The 20,040-nt window shown below is 44.8% G+C and overlaps 1 protein-coding gene across 1 annotated transcript in view; it reads left to right on the top strand.

Annotated features, from left to right (window-relative positions):
• Positions 1-20,040, top strand: part of LOC149330204 (glutamate [NMDA] receptor subunit 1-like) — a 123,670-nt gene that overhangs the window by 50,200 nt on the left and 53,430 nt on the right. The window lies entirely within an intron of this gene.

Genomic DNA, 20,040 nt, shown 5'->3' with positions numbered 1-20,040 from the left:
CTTTTTTTTTAATTTTACCCACTGCGCTCACATGCAGTCGCTTTGTAAATAAATAAGCATAATTAAAACACATTAAAGCAATCACGTTCGCAAAACAAGCAAATGAAAACGCACAGCCAGTAGGGCGGTATGACAGGCACCGAAAATTACCGAGCTGTCCATTGTAAAACCTTTTTTGTGCGTTCACGCCTCAGTAAATTTTATTCTGTCCATATAATTGGACATGCAGTAGTAGTACCTTACTACTGTACTTTACTACTACTACGACTACAACTACTACTACTACTACTACTACTACTACTACTACTACTACTACTACTACTACTACTACTACTACTACTACTACTGCTGCTGCTGTTGCTGCTATTACAACTGCTACACTACTACTACGAATACTATTACTACTACTGCTAATATTAATACTACTGCTACTACTACTACTACTACCACCCCTACTACTACTACTGCTGCTGCTGCTACTACTGCTGCTACTGCAACTACTGCTGCTACTGCAACTACTACTACTACTACTACTACTACTACTACTACTACTACTACTACTACTACTACTACTGCTACTACTACTACTACTACTACTACTACTACTACTACTACTACTACTACTACTACTACTACTACTACTACTACATTGAGCCTTGTATACGAAAAATATGATAGCGTTTAAGCCGTGTGAGCGCAGTGCTTTGAAAGGCATACCTTAGGCTGTGACAAAACAGCCAGTCTAGGGATAGTCGAGCGTCACATAATGAACGTAGCTGCAACCAAACTTCTGCATGCGCTCAATACACAAAGACCGGGCCGTTGATTTCACTCTGTTGCTTACAAATCTTTGCGATCTGCTGCTACGCTGTCGAGAAAATCAAAGGACTCGCTATCAAAGATTGCTTTCTAGATTTTTTGATGGCCTTAGAAGTTTTCTCAGATCTCTGGATTTTCAGAGAAACAGAGTCCGGTGTATTGCCTTGTTGTCTTGCTTCTTTTTCATGATATTGTTGCTCTGAGTAAAACGAAAAGTATAAAGCATGCAATAAACTCTATATTAGATATTTATTGGAGGGCTTTCCAAGAAAATGGAATGTCGTAAACCTTTAGCAAGACGTTCAACTGGGCTAATTGGTAAAGTTGTGAAGGTGTAGGTTGCGCAACCAAGGGACCTAATCAGGCACGGGACTACCTTCATCCCTTGCGCCACCGGGGTGGTATACTCCTTCCCTCTTTCATGTGGTAAGACCTACATCGGGCAGACAGGGCGGTGCATAAACGAGCGACTCAGGGAGCATGCGAATAAAGTTAGGAACAACACAGACAAAGGGGCACACCTTGTGTCCCATCTTAGTTCTTGCCGCAATTGCGCACCGCGACTTGACGAGACCGTGATACTGGGAAAAAGCAAAAATGAACAAGCGCGGCTGGCTTTGGAAGCTTTCCACATAAAGGAAAACGCTGTAGACTGTATCAGTGACACGTCCGTGGCTCTGTACCTAGCCGAAATCAATTTTTTGCGTTCGCGTCTCCGTTAACAGCCCTTGGCATGACTATTGTGGTTAAAGATTGCATTTGAGCATGCGTGGCCAGGTGTATAAGTAAGCGTTCCAAGGAAGAACTAAACAGTTGTTAGTGGGCTTGTGTGTGTCTCTGTGTCTTTCTTCGTGGTTCGTCCCTTGGTTGCGCAACCTACACCTTCACAACATCATGTAGCAACTAGGCCCAACCCAAGTTTTATCGTAATTGGTAAAGATTCATGGTGAAAACACAGCGCAGAAAACGAGGAACCAGAGTAAGAAAGACACAGGACAAGCGCTGTCCTGTGTCATAAACTTTTTTGTGGGCGGTACTTTTGCGGTTAGAACCGTCGCCGGCGTGTTGCCATGAGAATGGAATCAACGGAAATGCGTCAGTCAACACGGGCAAGCCGAATTCGCATGGTATCAAAGATAGCACGCCTGCTGTAGACAGCCTCGAGTTCCTTTCCAAGGAAGAATAACAAACTCCATCTGCCTCCCGCGAAAAACACAGGGGAGTCCTTTAATCGCGTTTTCCGCGTCATCACAAGCGACGCCGTCAAAAAAGAGTGCGTCGTCGGAGCCCGTACCGCTCCGACTCCCTTGATTTATATGTCCTGTCTGGACGCCACTAGGCTTAGCTGACTACGACTTCTCCTTTGTCCGTGCCTGGCTCGACGAAGCACACGCAAAAACTGCATTCGGCAGACAGAACTGGGTCGGTGTGACGTCAGCGAAGAGAGCTGCGTGGCCTGGTGGAGCATGCCATCTTTATTTTCCTTTCGTTTTTCTCCGCGCGTCGTCCCTAATGGTTATCTGCTTAGCCACATGTGGCGCTGCGCTCGAACCGAGTGCTGTTTAATGGAGTGTTCAGGGCCGCCGCCGAGGGCGCGGCGGGTGGGAAAGGAGCCGCTGCTTGCGTTGTGCTTTGGAGAAAGTGTTACCTACAATAAACGAAAGAGGTTGCCAGTGTTGTATTTGGTCTATTCATATAAATTTTTTTACTGGCTCTTGAATGCTCTTCTTACGCTTCTGGAAAGAAACCCTGTGCGCTTTATTTTAGAGCGGGAATCATTTAGTATAGTTCTATTTCGTTGTTTGTTTTATGCAAAGCACTCTCCAGATTCACGCTTCAGTTGTGGCGATCGAAGCTTTTAGCGCCACTACTCAGACAGAGAAATTTTTCGCTGAGGGTGGACAGGCTTTACGGGTATTTTTTTAAAGCTTGCAACGCTTCCGACTCAAACCAAGCGGTTGTGAATATGGTCCCTATGTAATCCACCTTCATCTTGGGTTCATCTGCTGCGAACTTTGTGGGTGATCCTCAACGACATGTGCAAAATCTATGGCGAAAGATAGCCGCAAGAGGGCACTAGAGGTCTAAATGGAAATGGAACCGTATTGTGGCTCCATCTGGTACCACGAAGACGCTATTCTGCTGGTTGATCTGTATCCCTTCATGTGCTCTAGAATGCCATTCACGTTTTGCAGCAGGTCAGTGCTAAAAACTGGAACGCTTAGGGAGCAAGAAATAAAACCATGTTTGTATTCAACGAGTCCACGCTGACACCCACACGTACACATTCCCAAAAACAAAAATCCCGAAACACAAAAACAAAGCCAGTTGCCACCGTAAGTTGTGCGGTATATTTATACATTCCTTCCATGTAATTTAAAAAAAAAACACACATTTCTCGCATTCCTTCGGTAGTCTGAATGCACCCCCTAATGCTTGACACCAGTATTCGGGTTTAAAAGTTACAAACTATAATAGTGACCCTGCCTGCGAGTACTACTTCTTTTCGCTTCACTCAACCACTATAAAATGTTCGATTTAAATTTACTCTTTTTGCCAAGCCTAGAAATTTTCATCTTGCTCGCCATTATGATTTTCCATCCGCTTGACTGTGTGCATGGCTGAGTGTTGATGCGCTCAGCTTCGATGACGTGACTTTCGCAATCTTGAACCGTCAAAAATAGAGAAAAAAACGCCTGAAAGGACAAAAAAGAAAAAAGCTTTCTGTGGTACATTCAATTTGGAGTTTCGGTAAAGAAACAAATACTCTTTGTTCAATGCAGAAAAAAACGAACAGTCTGCTTCTTCCTATGCATACAGAATCTCAGTTTCCTCTGCTATTGATTGATTGATTGAAAACATCTTTATTTATTCAGTATTCTCAGAACATGTGGGTGGGCCGCCTAGTCCGGTAGTCCATTGGCTGCTGCTGCTGCGCTGGCCCTCCCCACCAGCCAGTGCTGACGGTCAGGATCATCGCTGAGCAGAATAGCCTCCCACTGCTCCTCCGAGGGGTTGGGAATGGGGTCAACTAAGGGATTAAATTGGCATGCCCATACCATATGGTAGAGGTTAGCTACCTCTCCACAATGTGGGCACTGCGGAGAGTATAGTGTAGGGTACCATAGGTGTAATTTAGCTGGTGTTGGGTATGTGTTGGTTTGTAGTCTCCTAAGGGTGTTCTCTTCTAACTTATTGAGGGATTTGTGTGGTGTTGGGTACTCCTTTCTGGCAGTTCTGTATGGCGCGAGATTGTCAGCATACACTTCTAATGCTATTAGGTCACGGCACCCTTCATGGTCATCAGGGGGAGACGCCCGGTATAGAAGAGCTCGGGCGTGCCTGTGAGCGGCTTCGTTTCCTCCTGGTAGTTCCAGGTGACCGGGAAACCAGATGATTGAGGCTTGGTTGGGTGGATGCTTAGTCAGCAATGACAACTCTGACTTATGAATTAATCCGCAAATGAAGTTGCGACAGGCGTTCTGGGAATCAGTGAGCACAACGGCGTTGGGGTTAGAAGCTACAGCTAATGCAATAGCTGCCTCCTCTGCGTGAGTGGGGTTAGAAGTTTCCTCTGCTAACTTCCGTCCGACGTTCAATCAACTAGCGCGGAGGGGAATTGAAAAGAAGTGCCTATTTGTGTTGCTATTTTTAGAAACCAGACATTCCCTCTTCTGAGAGGTGAGAGAGACCATAGCTTGAGTTCTTGCTTTATTATAAAGCAGAATGAGCGGGTCATCGGAATGTTTCCCAGGGGTATTGAAGTTACGATTAGGACCCAGATTGGGAGCAGCAGCTGCACACCTAAATAATTTGTATGAACAGAGAAAGTGCGAACTGATTTTTATTATCATATGAGAGGGACTTATTTGTAGGACTTTTTATTCCTTTCTATATTTTACTACAGGCGGTTTGTAGCCTGCGGTAAAAATATTTGAGTTTTAGAGGAAGGCAATACTTTAATTTACTGCGGGAAGAACTGAAGAACGGCGCAAAGGTTGGCTATGTACACAAAAAAGCATTTCGGAAAAAAAAAAAATCTCCGCTAACACTGCCTCAGTGTTCAACTTAAGAGAGTTAGTTACGGGAACTTCAAGTGTTTACAACAGTGTGCTCAGCAGACGTGGTGAAGACCAAATCCAAACATCCGCGGGTGTTTCTTTTCCGGAAACATCGCTTCTGAGACGCAAGCAGTGCCATTTACCTCATGAATATTGCACTACTATTGCGATTTACAGCCACTTTCCCTATATACGGTATATTTTCTCGTTATATCAGTTAATATAATTTATAAACGCGTGCCTCACAACACGACGAACCGATGAACCGGACTCCACAGATGGTAAGGTTCTTTCAGCAATGTATGCGCACCGTCAGAAAAAAATTCACATCCGGCCTTTTCTAAAGAAAGCCGCTTTACGATAAGGGCAAATTATTTCACTCTTAGTTCATTCCTTCACTCCCTAAATTATTTCACTCTCTAAATAACTCACTTCTAAATTAATTCACGCCCTAAATTCAGACAGTGAGTATATTGAAGATAGTGTCACGAATATAGGTATGGGACATGTCCTTTGTACTCATCCACCTCCGGGTTACTACGGTTCAGAGTGATATGTAATTTACTCTGTACTTTCAGCGGTCGTACTTTTTTGTTATTCGAAGAAAGGATTAGGATTTCGCCTAGCAACTCGTGTGCGAGCAGCACATTGAATTTAAATGGCTGTCTTACAAAACAGGGCGGGCTTTCCGTACGAAAACTGGCCACAATTCAGGCTTGCCAGCCTTCAACTTGTCGCCGCTCCTAGGCCATGTCAAAAACGCTACGGGCAAATATTTATCCTCCCGTTTCACAAAGCGCTACTTGAAGGAAGACGAAAAATTGCCCTAAGTGCAGCTCAACAGTTTCGTCTGCTACGTATCAGGGGTAGGAAAAATACGTTTGGCCTCCTTGGCTGCGACCTGTTTCTCTGTGGTGCATCCCGATTTTCCCTATTTTAGGCGTACGCTTTTCCCTATTTTACTTTGCCTTCGCAATGCGGAAGAAATATCGCGCAATGGAAACCTTCATCTTCGTCTGCCAAGGGATCCTGAGTGGCCCTCGTCTCTAGCCGGAATCCATCCGCGTCTTCGCCGCTCGGCGGCTCATGCAAAATTCAACACACGGAGACGTGAAATGGGCTCCCAGGGAAAAGACGCCAAGCTTCCCCCACAGCCGGAGAACCTCCTTCCCCAAATCCCTATCTCCCCCCAGCACTTGGCGGGTGCTGCTGTCGCTCCCCTCTTGTAGCCAGGGTGCCGTGAGACAAAAAACGATTGCTTTTTTGTTATTTTTGTGTTGTCCATTCTGCACTTATTTTGAGCCACGGATAAGGAGCACAAAAAAGGGAAGTTTTCCCCTGTGGACAAACTACAGAAGGGTACGAGATACGTTGCTTTCCGCAACACACTCTTTCCTTACAGCTTTCATGTATATAAAAGAAGGAGATACGCGAAGGAATAGGGAATTTCTTGTGCTGTATCTTTCTTATCTTGGTTGACCTTTTATTTTTTTCACGCTCACTAGCCTTATTGAACCAAGTGTGCAGCGCGAAGAAAAGAAATTTGCGTTGCTTCCAGGTCAGTTTTGTGGCATTCTTTTTTATTTTCTTTTGAGCAAGAAAAAAAATATATAGGACGAACCAGCAGTAGAGGCTGTTTCTGTCCTCCGAGCGCGAGTTGACGAAGCAAGCGTCTCTTGAGGGAATTTCATGGTCCGTACTTGCATTTTTTTTCACCCCTCTCTTGCTTGGGTCCCGCTGGCCCCATAAAACGGCATTACAGTTCGTCTGTGCTTCCAGCTCTACATTTATTTTCTTGTCGCGGTAATTCTTTTTTCTTCCAAGAAGAAGAAGATTTTTCTGATTCCCTAAAGTTCCCAATCGTCCTGCGACCCCTTTTCTTTCCATTTTCCTCGTTCGCACTTAGTTCTCCTTTTGTTTGTTTCGTTTTCTTGATCTGTATGATCATATTGTTAGGACGTTTTATTTAGGTTGTTTTTCTTATCAACTGAGTGCTTTTTATTGTTCAATGCAGACAGTGGCCAATTTGAAACGCACCATTGCTTCAGCGTGCGGCGCGACCCACTTAAAGTGTCCAGCCTAATCCGGGAACTTAGGGAAACTTCAAAGGCACCTCCACTGCACTTAGCCCTTGAAAGGCAGCGCAGGGAACGTTCTTGGTCATGCGTGGGGCTTTCAGTTGAAGGAATGAAAAACTGTGCGACAAAATCTATCTTATTTCGCTAAGTTCACCATCTCACACTCAAGCAGGTGCGTTGATTTCATTCTTTCCTCTGCTTTGTGCCTGTTTTCTTGCTTCCTGTTTTTTTTTCTTTGTGCTCCTGTCATCTTTTATTTTTCCACCTTTCATTCCTTGTACCTTTCTTTCTCTTCCCTAAATTCCCCATTTTACTTTTCTCTCCGTTTCTTTCTTCGTTTCCTTTCTAATTCAATCTTATTCCTTTATTATTCTACCTGTTTTTCTGTTTCTTTTTCTACTCTTCATGCCCTGCCTTCCGACTCTGTTTTCTTTTATACTTCCTTGATTTACTATTTCCTTCTTCTTTTATGCCTTTCCTTCTTTCTCCTTTTTTTATCCCTTTCTTCCTCCTTCCTTCTTTGTTTCCCTTTTTTTTCATCTTTCTTGTCCGATACGTTCCCTTTCTTTCTCCTTTCATTCTTTCTCAGCTGCGTAATACGGGGAACGTGACGGGAATCCGCCGTTATCACGCATATCTTCTTATTCCTCCTCGCTCAATAACGCAAGCTGCGCATTTAGCCTTCCGGACTAACGCTACATCTTCCAGCCTGATATTGTGCTGGAAGATGTTGTGCTGGCGCCGATATTGTCGCAAAGAAACAGCAGCTTGCATTCTGCCTCGCGCGTCAGCACATCTGGGACTAGCGCTAAAGGCCTGACGCTTTCGGTACAAAGGCATTGCCCTCTCCCAACCGGCTCTCCAGAAAAAGTAAAAAGGAATCGAGAAGTTGCGGGATCTTTTGTGAACTTGGCACAAAAAAAGCACAAGTACAGTATGTATACAAGAAATGTTTTCCTCCTATGTTTATGCGCTGTGTTTACAATAAATTTGAGCAAACTGGCAGAAACCACGCTTAAAGGTGCAGTGAAGAGGAATCTGAACTCGTCTTTTTGCCGCGGGAACTCAATCTACAGGTTCCGAGCATTCTTAGAAACTTCGATTTATTTCCCTGTGTGGTAGATTTCCCTACTTAAATCGAATTAACATCTGGCTCCCACCTTTTTTTTTGCATTGTCCCCGTACGGTGGGCGGAGTCAACCAACGCGTGGAGTGCCTTTCACCCAGTCCCGTGGCGGCTTGTCGCTCTGCCATCGGCGGAGTAATACGTAGTAATCCGTTGTAGCAAATAGTCCGCGCGTATTTTTATTTCTGCAGGCTTATTTTGCGGCTACATTATCTGCGAATGAAACTATTTAATCCTGTAAACCTAAAAAACAAAATAAAGCGAAAGCAAAGCCTCCACAGAACTGGCTGAAAGACACTCCACGCGTTGGTCGACTCCGCCCACCGTACGGGGAGACTTCAAAAAATAAAGGCGGGAGCCGGACGTTAATTCGATTTAATTAGGGAAATAGGCCACATAGGGCAATAAGTCGCAGTTTTTAAGAATGCTCGGAACGTGTAGATCGAGTTCCCGCGGTAAAAAGACGAGTTCAGATTCCTCTTCACTGCACCTTTAAGTTGCGGGAACAGGTTTCGTCATCAGAGTGGTAGACCCGTAGCCTGTAAATCAGCGAGGCGCCATGTTTTGGCGTCTACGCGAGGTTTAAACCTTTAATATAGCAGTTGCAGGTCAAGTAAAAAGAAGCGGTTTAAATAGACGCGTAAGCATGCAGATCACAAAATATTCTGAAAATTTTCTGCCGTCTTGGGCCGCATACGCTGAAAGTGTGTAAACAAAAACTAAGGACAGCCTCGCAAGAAAATGATAAAATCCCTGTGTCTGGGGGCGGGGGCTGGAACTTCTTTCGCGTATTATTGTTATTGTTCTTTTTATTATTATTACAATTTCAAGGATATTATTATTATTGGGTGTGAGAACATACAACCAGACACAAGAAATGAAGAAAAGAGGAGACTTGAACTACCATTTGACGAGGTGCAACGCGTGCAAGATAAGATATTATTTTTTCTTTTACTTAACACTCGTCAACCATGCAAACCAAACGGGCAGGATTCTTCGCGCTTTCGCTCATACCCTACTTGTGTGGTATAGGAACCTTTTTTTTTATTCGAGAATCTCTCTCTTCCGTAAGCGCTAATGGATTTTCACTTCGTAACAAAAATTTCCGGCTCAAAAAAATTGCGAATTGTGAGCATTGTTTGAAAATTAATGGTTGAATTGCGATTAACTCCAAACTGGCACAGTAACAGATGTTCAGGCTAATTACGACATCGAAGGATGCTGATAAGTGTCTGAAGACGGAACAGTTGTAATTATAGTTAACGTTTGACTGACTCCTTATCACGAAGTCATGTCGGAGGATGAAACTGATGGATGCTGAGCAGCGCTTGAAAAGGGAGGAGATATGATTACAGCCTGAAGAAACTAGCACACCACCAGAGGAACATGGGGAGAATGATGAAAACTTTTTCCTGGGCTATAGCTGGGCCATCTTTCCGGGAAATAAGCTTAGAGCAATGAAAGACAATGACAGGGGAGACACATGCTAAGCTTGATACGCGATTAAATGGAAGTACAAGATAGAAAAATTTGCCTGGACAGATTAATGGCAGCTGGTGGAGAAAGAGGCTAACTGAAAATCCATAATGGAGGACTTTGGCTCAAAAGCAAACAGAACGGGGCTGTCTGAACTCGAAGGTTATCAGATGATAGTATCAGAATAGTGCAGTCATGGAGCAGAAACTTCAGCCACGCAGATCAGATACTGAAATGCCGTTAAAGAAATAATCTAAGACGGCGCTTCGCAGAAGAAGGGGGGTTGTCAGAGTCTTGTAATCTCGGCGCCTTGAAGATCTTCGCCGTCTTCTAATGAGTTCCGGTCAGGGATGGTGTTTAATTAGCCAGTGAGATCAACTCTGTCGCTTCGAAAACTTTAGCCGATGGCACCGCTCAACGCCACTCCCGAAGGATCAGCGCTTAACGGAACGCCTTTTACGGAGCTTGTCAAACGCGCAACTTTTGTTATCTGCTTAGAACGTAAAAGCCATTTTTGCTTTCAAGAATCGATCGCAAGGTTCACGTGTAGCTAACTCATCCGGCAGCTAGGTGAACAAGTAGGGTGTATTTTCTTTATATGATGCAGTATTCAGAAGTATAAAAAAAAAAGAAAATCCTGCGTACTTAACACACCTTTCCTTTGTCCCTGGAATTCACCCTCCGTTCATTTCAGAGCTGCTCCTTCTCTCAAGCGTTTCAGCCTTCAGTTTCGGGCGGTAAATTGTTATTCTCTGACAAAATTTCTTTCAGACGGTCTGTAGACTGTCTATAGACAATCTATAGATTTATGGCGATACACTCTTAGTAGACTTCTGTGTATAGACAATCTATAGACTATGAATAGACAAAAACAAATATCTAAATAAAGACAATAGAGTGTATAAGAAATCTATAGACTGTCTATAGACCATCTTTATAAGAGTTAAACCAACTGCCCATCAAAAATGCGCTGATGTGTAGGAAGGTTCGTTCCCACTGACCGGTAATCAATAACATTTGTGGTATTAAACGATACTGGTCGTATTTAGTTATGTCAGCACGTTGCGGGCGTGAGCGTGCGCGCGGCGTCATTATGTGTACTGACATTCTTTGCGAGCCCAGATTCAGTGTGTGGTTATGCTAAACCGACTATCCAGAGCACAATACTCATTATCGTGCATTTTTTCCTTAAACATTAAAACCTGGTTTTAGTAACTAACACGCGGCGATGGATCACCAATTGCTAACAGACGCCTACCTGAATCCGTTAAAGTGTGAACGATAGATTTTTCTCTACCGGCTTCATATGCTCACTCTCGTCGGCTACCATTGAGGGTGGAATCCTAAACAGCCCTCTTACTTCGGGAAGCACACACTTTTACTTTTGACACATTCGAACTTTAAGAAACTCTTGTTGAAGTGTCTATGCGCAATAAAGCACCTACTCAGAAAACGGTCGCTTCATGGTATGGTTAGATCTGGTCCTTTGTAACGGTCGTAATAAACGCGTTTAAATATGCATACAAAAATTTTGGATAAATATATGGTCATAAAGAAAACTCGAGTTTCTAGTTTGATATTCATACTATGAATATGGCTAAAGTACCAATGAAATTACCAGTACAGATGTATGCAGCCGCGCTGAAATAATTGAAACCGTGTGCACGTATAAGATTCATAAAGCCGAGGCTATCGCGAATTTCTCAACGAAATATGAATACGTAAAATACGCGGAAACCTAGTCTGCACTGGCAAAGATAACAATATGAGATAATGACTTCGTTTCAGGGCGCAATATGGTTGAGCTGTTAAGAAGGCTAGCAATAAACCTTCCTCCAAATTTGTCCTTCCTTTTATTATGAATTCACGGCAACGAGTACAAGGCCGCACGTTACGTGCTGTGTGTTCCGCACTCAATTATTCCCCCTCCTCCTAACCCTCTCCCTTTCCAGCCATCGCATAAAGAGAGCGATCCATTTTGTGCGGAACAAAAGGACTCGCAATTAAACGAAACAAAGGTCGGCGCAATTTTTAAGGGCAGTAAAATAAGGAAAGAGGGATTCCGCAGAAAGGCAGCTATAATCAGCTTTTCACCGTCATGACTGAAAGAGCAACCTGATTACTTGGCGCTGACGAGGATAATGCACAGAGAAAAGAAAAAATGGTAAAAAGAGAAGCCCAAAGGAAACACACAATATTGAAAGAGAAAAAATAAGCAAGCTTGCAAGAATAAAAAAAGGGAAGAAGTTACAACGGGAGATAGAACGGGGAAAAATAGGGACGGGCTGAAAGGAGCTAGTGGGATGCCAGGAAAACGAACGTAAAAAACGCAAGGAAGCAGTGGAAATAAAGAAATAAGAAGGAAGCAAAGACATAAATTTGAAAAAAAAAATATAGGGAGGAAGGCAGGAAGAAAGAAGGAAGAATGAAATGGAAGTAAGCAAGGAAGGGCTACAGACAATAGGAATCAAGGAAAGCGTGAACGAAAGAAAGGTGGAGGAAAGGAAAAGTGGGAAAAATAAGGGAAGCGAAAGAAAGATGGAAAGCCGAAAACAAAAATAGAACTAAGGTATAAAAGAAGAAAGAAGGAAAGAAAGAAGGAATTAGCAAACAAAAAGAAGGAAAGCAGGAGAATAGTAAGGAAAGAAAGACGAAAGTTTTAAGGAAAGGGAGAAAAGTGAAAAAACAGAAAAAACTTCGTTACTTCCAGCACGAAGCGATGGAGGTATACTGAGAGAGAAAGGTAGAAAGCGTCCTCCTTTCCTCTTCACTTAATACTTGGAATTAAGGAGCACGCTCAGCAATGGCGCAAACGGACCTTATGTAATGAACTATGCACTCTCTACCCAGCGGAAAGAAGAGACCTGCGCAAAGGCACTCCGCTCCCTTTGGGAGCTAAGGTAACTGGAACGGACCAATTCGAATAAAAGAAAAAAATAGAAAAGAAGCAAGAAAAACAAGCCCCTCTTCTTTGATTCTTGCTTCCGAGCGGCGTGAAAAGGACTCCCGATTCGCTTTGAGGCGTAAACAAAAAGCGCGCTCGTGCAGTTCATTCTGCCAGCTGTCGTTTTCACTTTGCACCACGCGTCCTCTCGGTTCTTCGATCGATCGGTCTGGTTTGTTTGTCACGCTCTCTGCCTTCTTTAATTACAGCCCCGGCGCCGCCCTTTCCCGGGCAGCCGTGGCCAGCTTTCTCGAAAAGGAAACTCAAGTGGCACAGTTCCGAAAGGCGGGTCTTTCTTTTTCACAGGTTCTCCTTTGTATAGGTTCATATTTCTTTTTTTGTGTCTTCCTTTGATCAAAAAGATGTCAATGGTTGGCTGCACTCTGTGCTATATTGTTTTGTCTTGTGATGGCGTAAGTCTCACCTTGAAGTGTTATTTTATGCTCACTTGTGGTTCCTTTTTTTCTTTTTTTTCGCATTGTAAAGAACAGTGCTTCTCGACCTCCTGTACTATTGCGGATATGTAGGGGGTCCAAGGCTTTGTCACGCTGTGAATGGACAGCTTTTACTCCGGGCCCCTGTCATCATTTATGACGTGTTGGTCGAATAAAGATTATTATTATTATTATTATTATTATTATTATTATTATTATTATTATTATTATTATTATTATTATTATTATTATTATTATTATTATCATTATTATTATTATTATTATCATTATTATTATCATTATTATTATTATTATTATTATTATTATTACTATTATTATTATTCTCGCGCACAAGCAGCCGAGAAATTCGAATTCAAGAGGGGATCGCTGGAAAGAATTCTGCGGCGTTCTGGAAGCGTTAGCGGCCTCAGTGTTCGTTTTGTATGTTTTCTCTGTTTTTTCCTTCTCAAAGACTCATTGCCATCTGGACAGATGTTCGGTATACTTCTCCTAGTGTTTCGTCAGAACTTGAAGGATTGTGTCTTAATGCGTTAGCATTAAAACATATAAGTTGGAAATTCCTCCGTCTGTGTGAAGCCTCGTTTGGCGGGTGTCAAAATGATGAGCGGAAATCCCCCGCACCACATTCAGGGGCAGGAAAGACGAAGAGAGAGTGGGAGGCCACAGGTGGGGAAGACTGATTGTCCTACTATTATTGCTGAATTCGATCAAGGAAGTGGAGAGGAGGTACGGCATGTCACACGGTGATTAATGCACTAGATCACGCCACTGCATGCACGGTCTGAACCCGTCAGCAGCAGCGGCTATTCTGCCCTGGTGAAACACAAATGCTAACGGATACTCATGTCGCATCAGTCGCATTGATCGCCTGTATTGTTCTGGTTCACAGAACCCCGTCAGGTGTTTGGTGTTGTGCGGAGGCTGAGGCACTAGAGGTTGTGTTTCGGCTTAACATACCATGAGCATCACTGTTGCTAAAATCGCTACTGTGGTGTCTTTTTATTCGTCCTCTTACGCGTGCGTTTTTTCTCTACTATAAAAGCAACCCAAACTATCGCAGCAGTCTGTGCTCTTGGAGATTTTGCACAGAAAATAGCTTTACCCCATGTTTTTAATTACGCAGTGGCCTATTTCTGAGAGGCCGCCATCTTTGTTTTCGCGCATGCGCATTCGTACGGATCCTGAAACGTCAATGTGGTTCGTGCGAGTAATCTCCTTTTTGGTTTTTACTTTTTCTTCTCAGACATTACCCATCGCGAGCGACTTACGTGTTGCAGCACTCCACGTGGAATTGTCGCGAGAAGATGCCAAGCATTGTGAAACACCACCCAAGCTGCGCATTCAGCGACGCCTGGCGCCGGTATTCAGAATTGCAAACAGCTGGTTCCGCTCTTTGTCAGCGTCTTTTTAATTCGGCCTTCCTGCCGCCCATGTTTATGCAGGGCGCAGGTAGCGCGCCATTTGCATGTTAAATGAATGCTGCCTCAGCGCCATTTGCATTCGGGAAAAGGCAACCGTTAGATTTCCAACGCGGTTTGTGTGGCTCAGGTATTCGGAAATTGGAAGCCAGAGGTTGAAGTGTGAATGGTGTATCGGTTGGGATTCCGATCTTCCAGTGGTTAGGTCTTTAAATAACTCGTTGTTACTGCGTGCACGTTGTACTTAATGAAGGAATTCCAAGGCGGCGACATCGTAAACTAAAATTTGGCCCCCTGTTAAAAATGAGAGACAGACAAATAGCATCTGAACAGAAGGAATGCGTCTCTTCTCAGAATCCTTGAACATTGTGTGCAATGCACGCTATTCATGAGGTTGTGGTTGCCCTGATTTATAGTGTCGATAACTATCGTATGACGCTGAAATACATAGCCGTAAATAAATGAACAATCAATCACAACAATAGGCTGAGCGCCATCAGCCTTGCGATTGGCTTAAATATGTATTACTGTTTTTCTAAATCTGCTTTGATTGAAACGTGGCTGTGTCCTAAATGCTGATTAGGTTTCGTGTGTTACTGTGTAGATATGCGAAGTTTAGTGTTTTTTTGGCATCACTACGCATTTGAAACGATAAATCGACCTTTACTGGTCAATATTTGCGCTAAATATTATCCGTACAGAATTATTTCCTCTAGTATCAAAAGCTCACAAAGTTGTATATATAAATATTTGCTTTCGGTTCACTTAAATAATTAAGGGGTGTAAGTCTCTAGTTAGTGGAAAAGAAAGCATTTTTACAATTTTTTCCTCAAATATAGCCCGTTATTGAGAGCTTTGAAATAATACACATCACGTTAAGATTTGTCACCTTCAAGATTAATTCTTATCGTTTTCTTTCACATCATTTGGCCTCCCTGCGTCACGTGGTCACAAATTGTCCATCGTCATTAGTTCGTACTCAGCGGCCGATCTGGGTATCTCGGCATTATTGCTCAGAATGCGAAATGAACAGTTTTCATTTACAACATATTTGGCTAGTGTAACCAGGGTTGGCCCTAGGAAAAACCCCACCAGCATTCAGCGTTGTAAATACTTTCCTCGGTCTCAGCTAGATTGGTCGATTAATTCACCTCCGTGCTGCGGCTAAGCCTAGCTCGTTGCCCCACCGTTCATACTGGCTTTCTCGCCTGAGCCCTGCTAATCCGGACAGCACTCTCGAGGTTGCAACATGCGCTTAACGCTTTACCGTGTTAAGCCGCGCTCTATATCGAACCAGCTTCTCGGGAAAACCTCGTTAAAACGGCCACATAGCGAGCGCCAGTCGTCACGAAATGCTCACGTATTATTCATGCACAGCCTTCGCAACGGAAGGGTCTCAAATGTTTTTCGGGCACCAAATATGCATGACAATAGCGCGTGCTTTCCTATTGCATTGTTCGGTGTCGTACCAAGTTTGCTACCGACAGAGTTCAACTTTTCTCCCGGTGCATTTGCACATACGGTATGTAGCGGCCCTAGCCGGTCAGGTCATTCTTAATGCATATTTGCATAATTAATCCTACGTTTCGAGAGTGGAAGATTTTTTTTTTTAAGAAAGCAGTTGGTTTGAGATAACCGTAAAGTTCAGAGCCAAGTTAGAGCCCTGTCTGTTTGCTCACGTATACGCAAGAAAAAAAAGCATTGCGCCATTCCTTTTGCATCTTGCTCTCAGTCGATCTTTGTTTAAAATGATCTGTTTAAACGCAAGGTAGCTTCTAAGCTCCCTAAACAAGGTTTGCAGAATAGGAGCTTCTGACTTTTGTGAGATGCCGGCTTACGTTGTTTAATAATTTCCCGCCAGGTGCGCTGCAGGGAACAGTGCAGGCATTGTTAAAACAGCGCCCTCTTGCTGTTTCTTTTTTTAAGTACAGGCTCAGTTCAGTAAAAGTCGCCCGGAGGATTCCGTCGAAGAGCTTACGGAACTTTTCCGTCGTCGAGTTGTTCGGCGTCGCAGGAGGATTTTCCTCATTAAGTGGGCGTCTGGCGGACTAAGATGTGTCGAAACACATTCGTTGGTCTCCTAGATTCCTGTATTATTTTAGAATCCTTGAGTTCTGTATTGTTTTAGAATTAGTAGTCTCCAGCAGTGGATATATGGAATCAAAGTTCTGTACATATAACCAGAAGTGAAGTTACAGCCAGCGTCACAGTTTACTAACGGGTTGTCATAGCTATAATGACATTCCCCTAGATTTTCAACAGGGCGCACAAAGCGACGGTAATGAACAGGTTGCGAAGAAATCGCAACCGGATTCATGCGCGGTGCATGCCCGGGATTAGGCCCTTGGATCATTGCGGGCAAATCCTCCCGTCCCTACCGCTCTAAAGGGAGTGGCAAGCTGTGATTTCAAGTGGTCGAATTCCAAATCCGAATTCGGACCACGGCGTGCGGAGTTGACAATGGGGAGAATTGGGCAGAATAAGTGAAGTACAGTACTGTGAATGCGATTCCAAGAAGTTATCTTGTTTTTCTTTCAATAGGAGGGGTGACTGTTGTTGATGCCGCAAGCTATCTCTATGATTATTTATATGGGGGCTTGGATGCGAAGAAATCGCAACCGGATTCATGCGCGGTGCATGCCCGGGATTAGGCCCTTGGATCATTGCGGGCAAATCCTCCCGTCCCTACCGCTCTAAAGGGAGTGGCAAGCTGTGATTTCAAGTGGTCGAATTCCAAATCCGAATTCGGACCACGGCTTGCGGAGTTGACAATGGGGAGAATTGGGCAGAATAATTGAAGTACAGTACTGTGAATGCGATTCCAAGAAGTTATCTTGTTTTTCTTTCAATAGGAGGGGTGACTGTCGTTGATGCCGCAAGCTATCTCTATGATTATTTATATGGGGGCTTGGATAGTTTGGTCTCCTTAGCGAGCATAATTTTTTCGTCCGCCCAGCTGTCCTGCTGCATGACAGACTCCGTTATCTTTATGTATCTGATGGAGATCGTTTTACATGCTGCATGCCCTGGTGCTCTTAGAGAAACGGTGACGAATAATTTTTTTTTTGCTTTCACACATTTACTTAGCTGTCCTCATGTCACAGTTCAAACCATTACATTTCAGTTTTCAAGTATCCTGCAGTCGAAATAACTTTCTGAAGTGAACATAACCTATTCTACCTGTATAATTTCTGTGCGTCCAAATTTGCTCTAATAATGTGCCTAAATATTTCCTCAACTACGAGGTCTGTTAGAAAAGTATCGGACCTTTGGCCGTAGAAAAAAACTTGCATAACTGGAGCGTTCCAAGCCTAGTCATCTTCAAAATAGTCTATTTGGGACTCCACACACTTCTCACAGCGGTGCGGCCATTTTGGGAAGTATTCCCAAAAGGCCCCTTTCGGAATGGAGTTTAGCTCAGCTGTCGTTGCAACCATAATGTTCCTCCTTGTCTAAAATCGCGCTCCTTTCAATGGCCTTTTGATTTTGGGAACCAGCCAGAAATCGCAGGGGCCATATCAGGAGAGTAAGGAATCTGTTGAACTACAGGAGTATGGTTTTTCGCCAAAAAAGTCTGAATCAAGTGCGAGGCATGTGCAGGAGCATTGTCGTGATGGATGCGCCACTTTCCTGTTGACCTCAACTCCGGGTTCTTCCCCCGCACAGCATCACGTAGGCAACAAAGGACATCCCTGTAGCACTCTTTGGTCATTGTTTGACCCTGTGGAGTGCGTACTCGTGGTCTGCCACACAGAGGGTGTCAAAGAAAGCAGTCAGCATCACTTTCACATTGCTGCGCACTTGGCGGGCCTTCTGAAGTCTTGGTGACGTGGAATGCTTCCACTGTGACGAGTGGGATCTGGTTTCCGGGTCGTACCTGTACACCCAAGACTCGTCACCAGTTATTATGATTTTGATGAAGTCGGGGTCACTGCGGAATCCAGCATGTCCTGTGAGACTTCAACACGAAGCTGCTTTTGCTCCACCGTGAGCAGCTTCGGCACGAATTTCGCCGCAACTCTCTCCATGGCCAAATCTTCGGTGATAATGGAATGTGCGGAAACATTTCTTATGTCCACCTCTTCCTCAATTTCTCGGATAGTCACGCGACGGTCCCGCATCACCACAGCGTTCAGTTCGGCAATGACCTGGTCATTTCGGCATGTTGATGGCCGATTGGAGCGTGGCTCGCTCTCCACCGATGTGCGGCCATCTTTAAATCAATTGTACACTGCTTAATCTGTGTGCTGCTCATAGCATCGTCACCGAAAGCCGTCTGAATATTCCGAATGGTTTCCACTTGGCTGTCGCCCAGTTTATAGCAAAATTTGATGCAGTAGAGCTGCTCCTCTCACCGCCATTTTCCTCGCAATAAAAAACCGACGAGAGCACTGCGCACCGCCTCACTCAAACGCTGCGTCACAGCGACTGACGCTATTGGCAGGCAGGAAAAAATTCATGCATGCGCACGAAGGTTCAAGGTCACGTGATGCAAGCGCGCTTGTTATGCGAAGCATACTAAAATAGCCCAACCCAGCTCCTCGAGCGCGGCGGTGTCGTTACCATTGACCTTTCGTGACCTCTATGTCATACCACGTGATGCGTGACGTCACAGCAGATGAAAAACGGGGGCCCAACTCGCGGTTCGGGTGTCCACCGAGATGACAGAGAATTACTGCGCCATTTCCTCTCCTCAAAAAGCGTTGCGTTCAAAGGGCAAGGCATCGCGCTGAACGGGTGGTGGCGTTCCTTCCTTTCTGTATACGGTGCCGTTCGGGTGTCCACCGAGATGACAGAGAATTACTGCGCCATTTCCTTTCCTCAAAAAGCGTTGCGTTCAAAGGGCAAGCCATCGCGCCGAACGGGTGGTGGCGTTCCTCCCTTCCTTTAGGAGGCGGTTCGGGTGTCCACCGAGATGACAGAGAATTACTGCGCCATTTCCTCTCCTCAAAAAGCGTTGCGTTCAAAGGGCAAGGCATCGCGCCGAACGGCTGGTGGCGTCCCTCCCTTCCTTTAGGAGGCGGTTCGGGTGTCCACCGAGATGACAGAGAATTACTGCGCCATTTCCTCTCCTCAAAAAGCGTTGCGTTCAAAGGGCAACGCATTGCGCCGAACAGGTGGTGGCGTTCCTTCCTTTCTGTACGGTGCGGTTCGGGTGTCCACCGAGATGGCAGAAAATTACTGCGCCATTTCCTCTCCTCAAAAAGCGTTGCGTTCAAAGGGCAAGCCATCGCGCCGAACGGGTGGTGGCGTTCCTCCCTTCCTTTATGAGGCGGTTCGGGTGTCCACCGAGATGACAGAATTACTGCGCCATTTCCTCTCCTCAAAAAGCGTTGCGTTCAAAGGGCAAGGCATCGCGCCGAACGGCTGGTGGCGTTCCTCCCTTACTTTAGGAGGCGGTTCGGGTGTCCACCGAGATGACAGAGAATTACTGCGCCAATTCCTCTCCTCAAAAAGCGTTGCGTTCAAAGGGCAACGCATTGCGCCGAACAGGTGGTGGCGTTCCTTCCTACCTGTACGGTGCGGTTCGGGCGTCCACCAAGATGACAGAGAATTACTGCGTAATTGCCTTTCCTCAAAAAGCGTCGCATTCGAAGGGCAAGGCATCGCGCCGAATGGGTGGTGGCGTGCCGTTGACTGCCTGGCAGCGCTACAACACGCTG

The sequence above is a fragment of the Amblyomma mixtum genome, chromosome 9 (genome assembly GCF_055824585.1).
Source record: "Amblyomma mixtum isolate Tamu chromosome 9, ASM5582458v1, whole genome shotgun sequence".
Classification (NCBI taxonomy): Eukaryota; Metazoa; Arthropoda; class Arachnida; order Ixodida; family Ixodidae; genus Amblyomma; species Amblyomma mixtum.
This window is presented reverse-complemented; position numbering and strand designations above follow the sequence as displayed.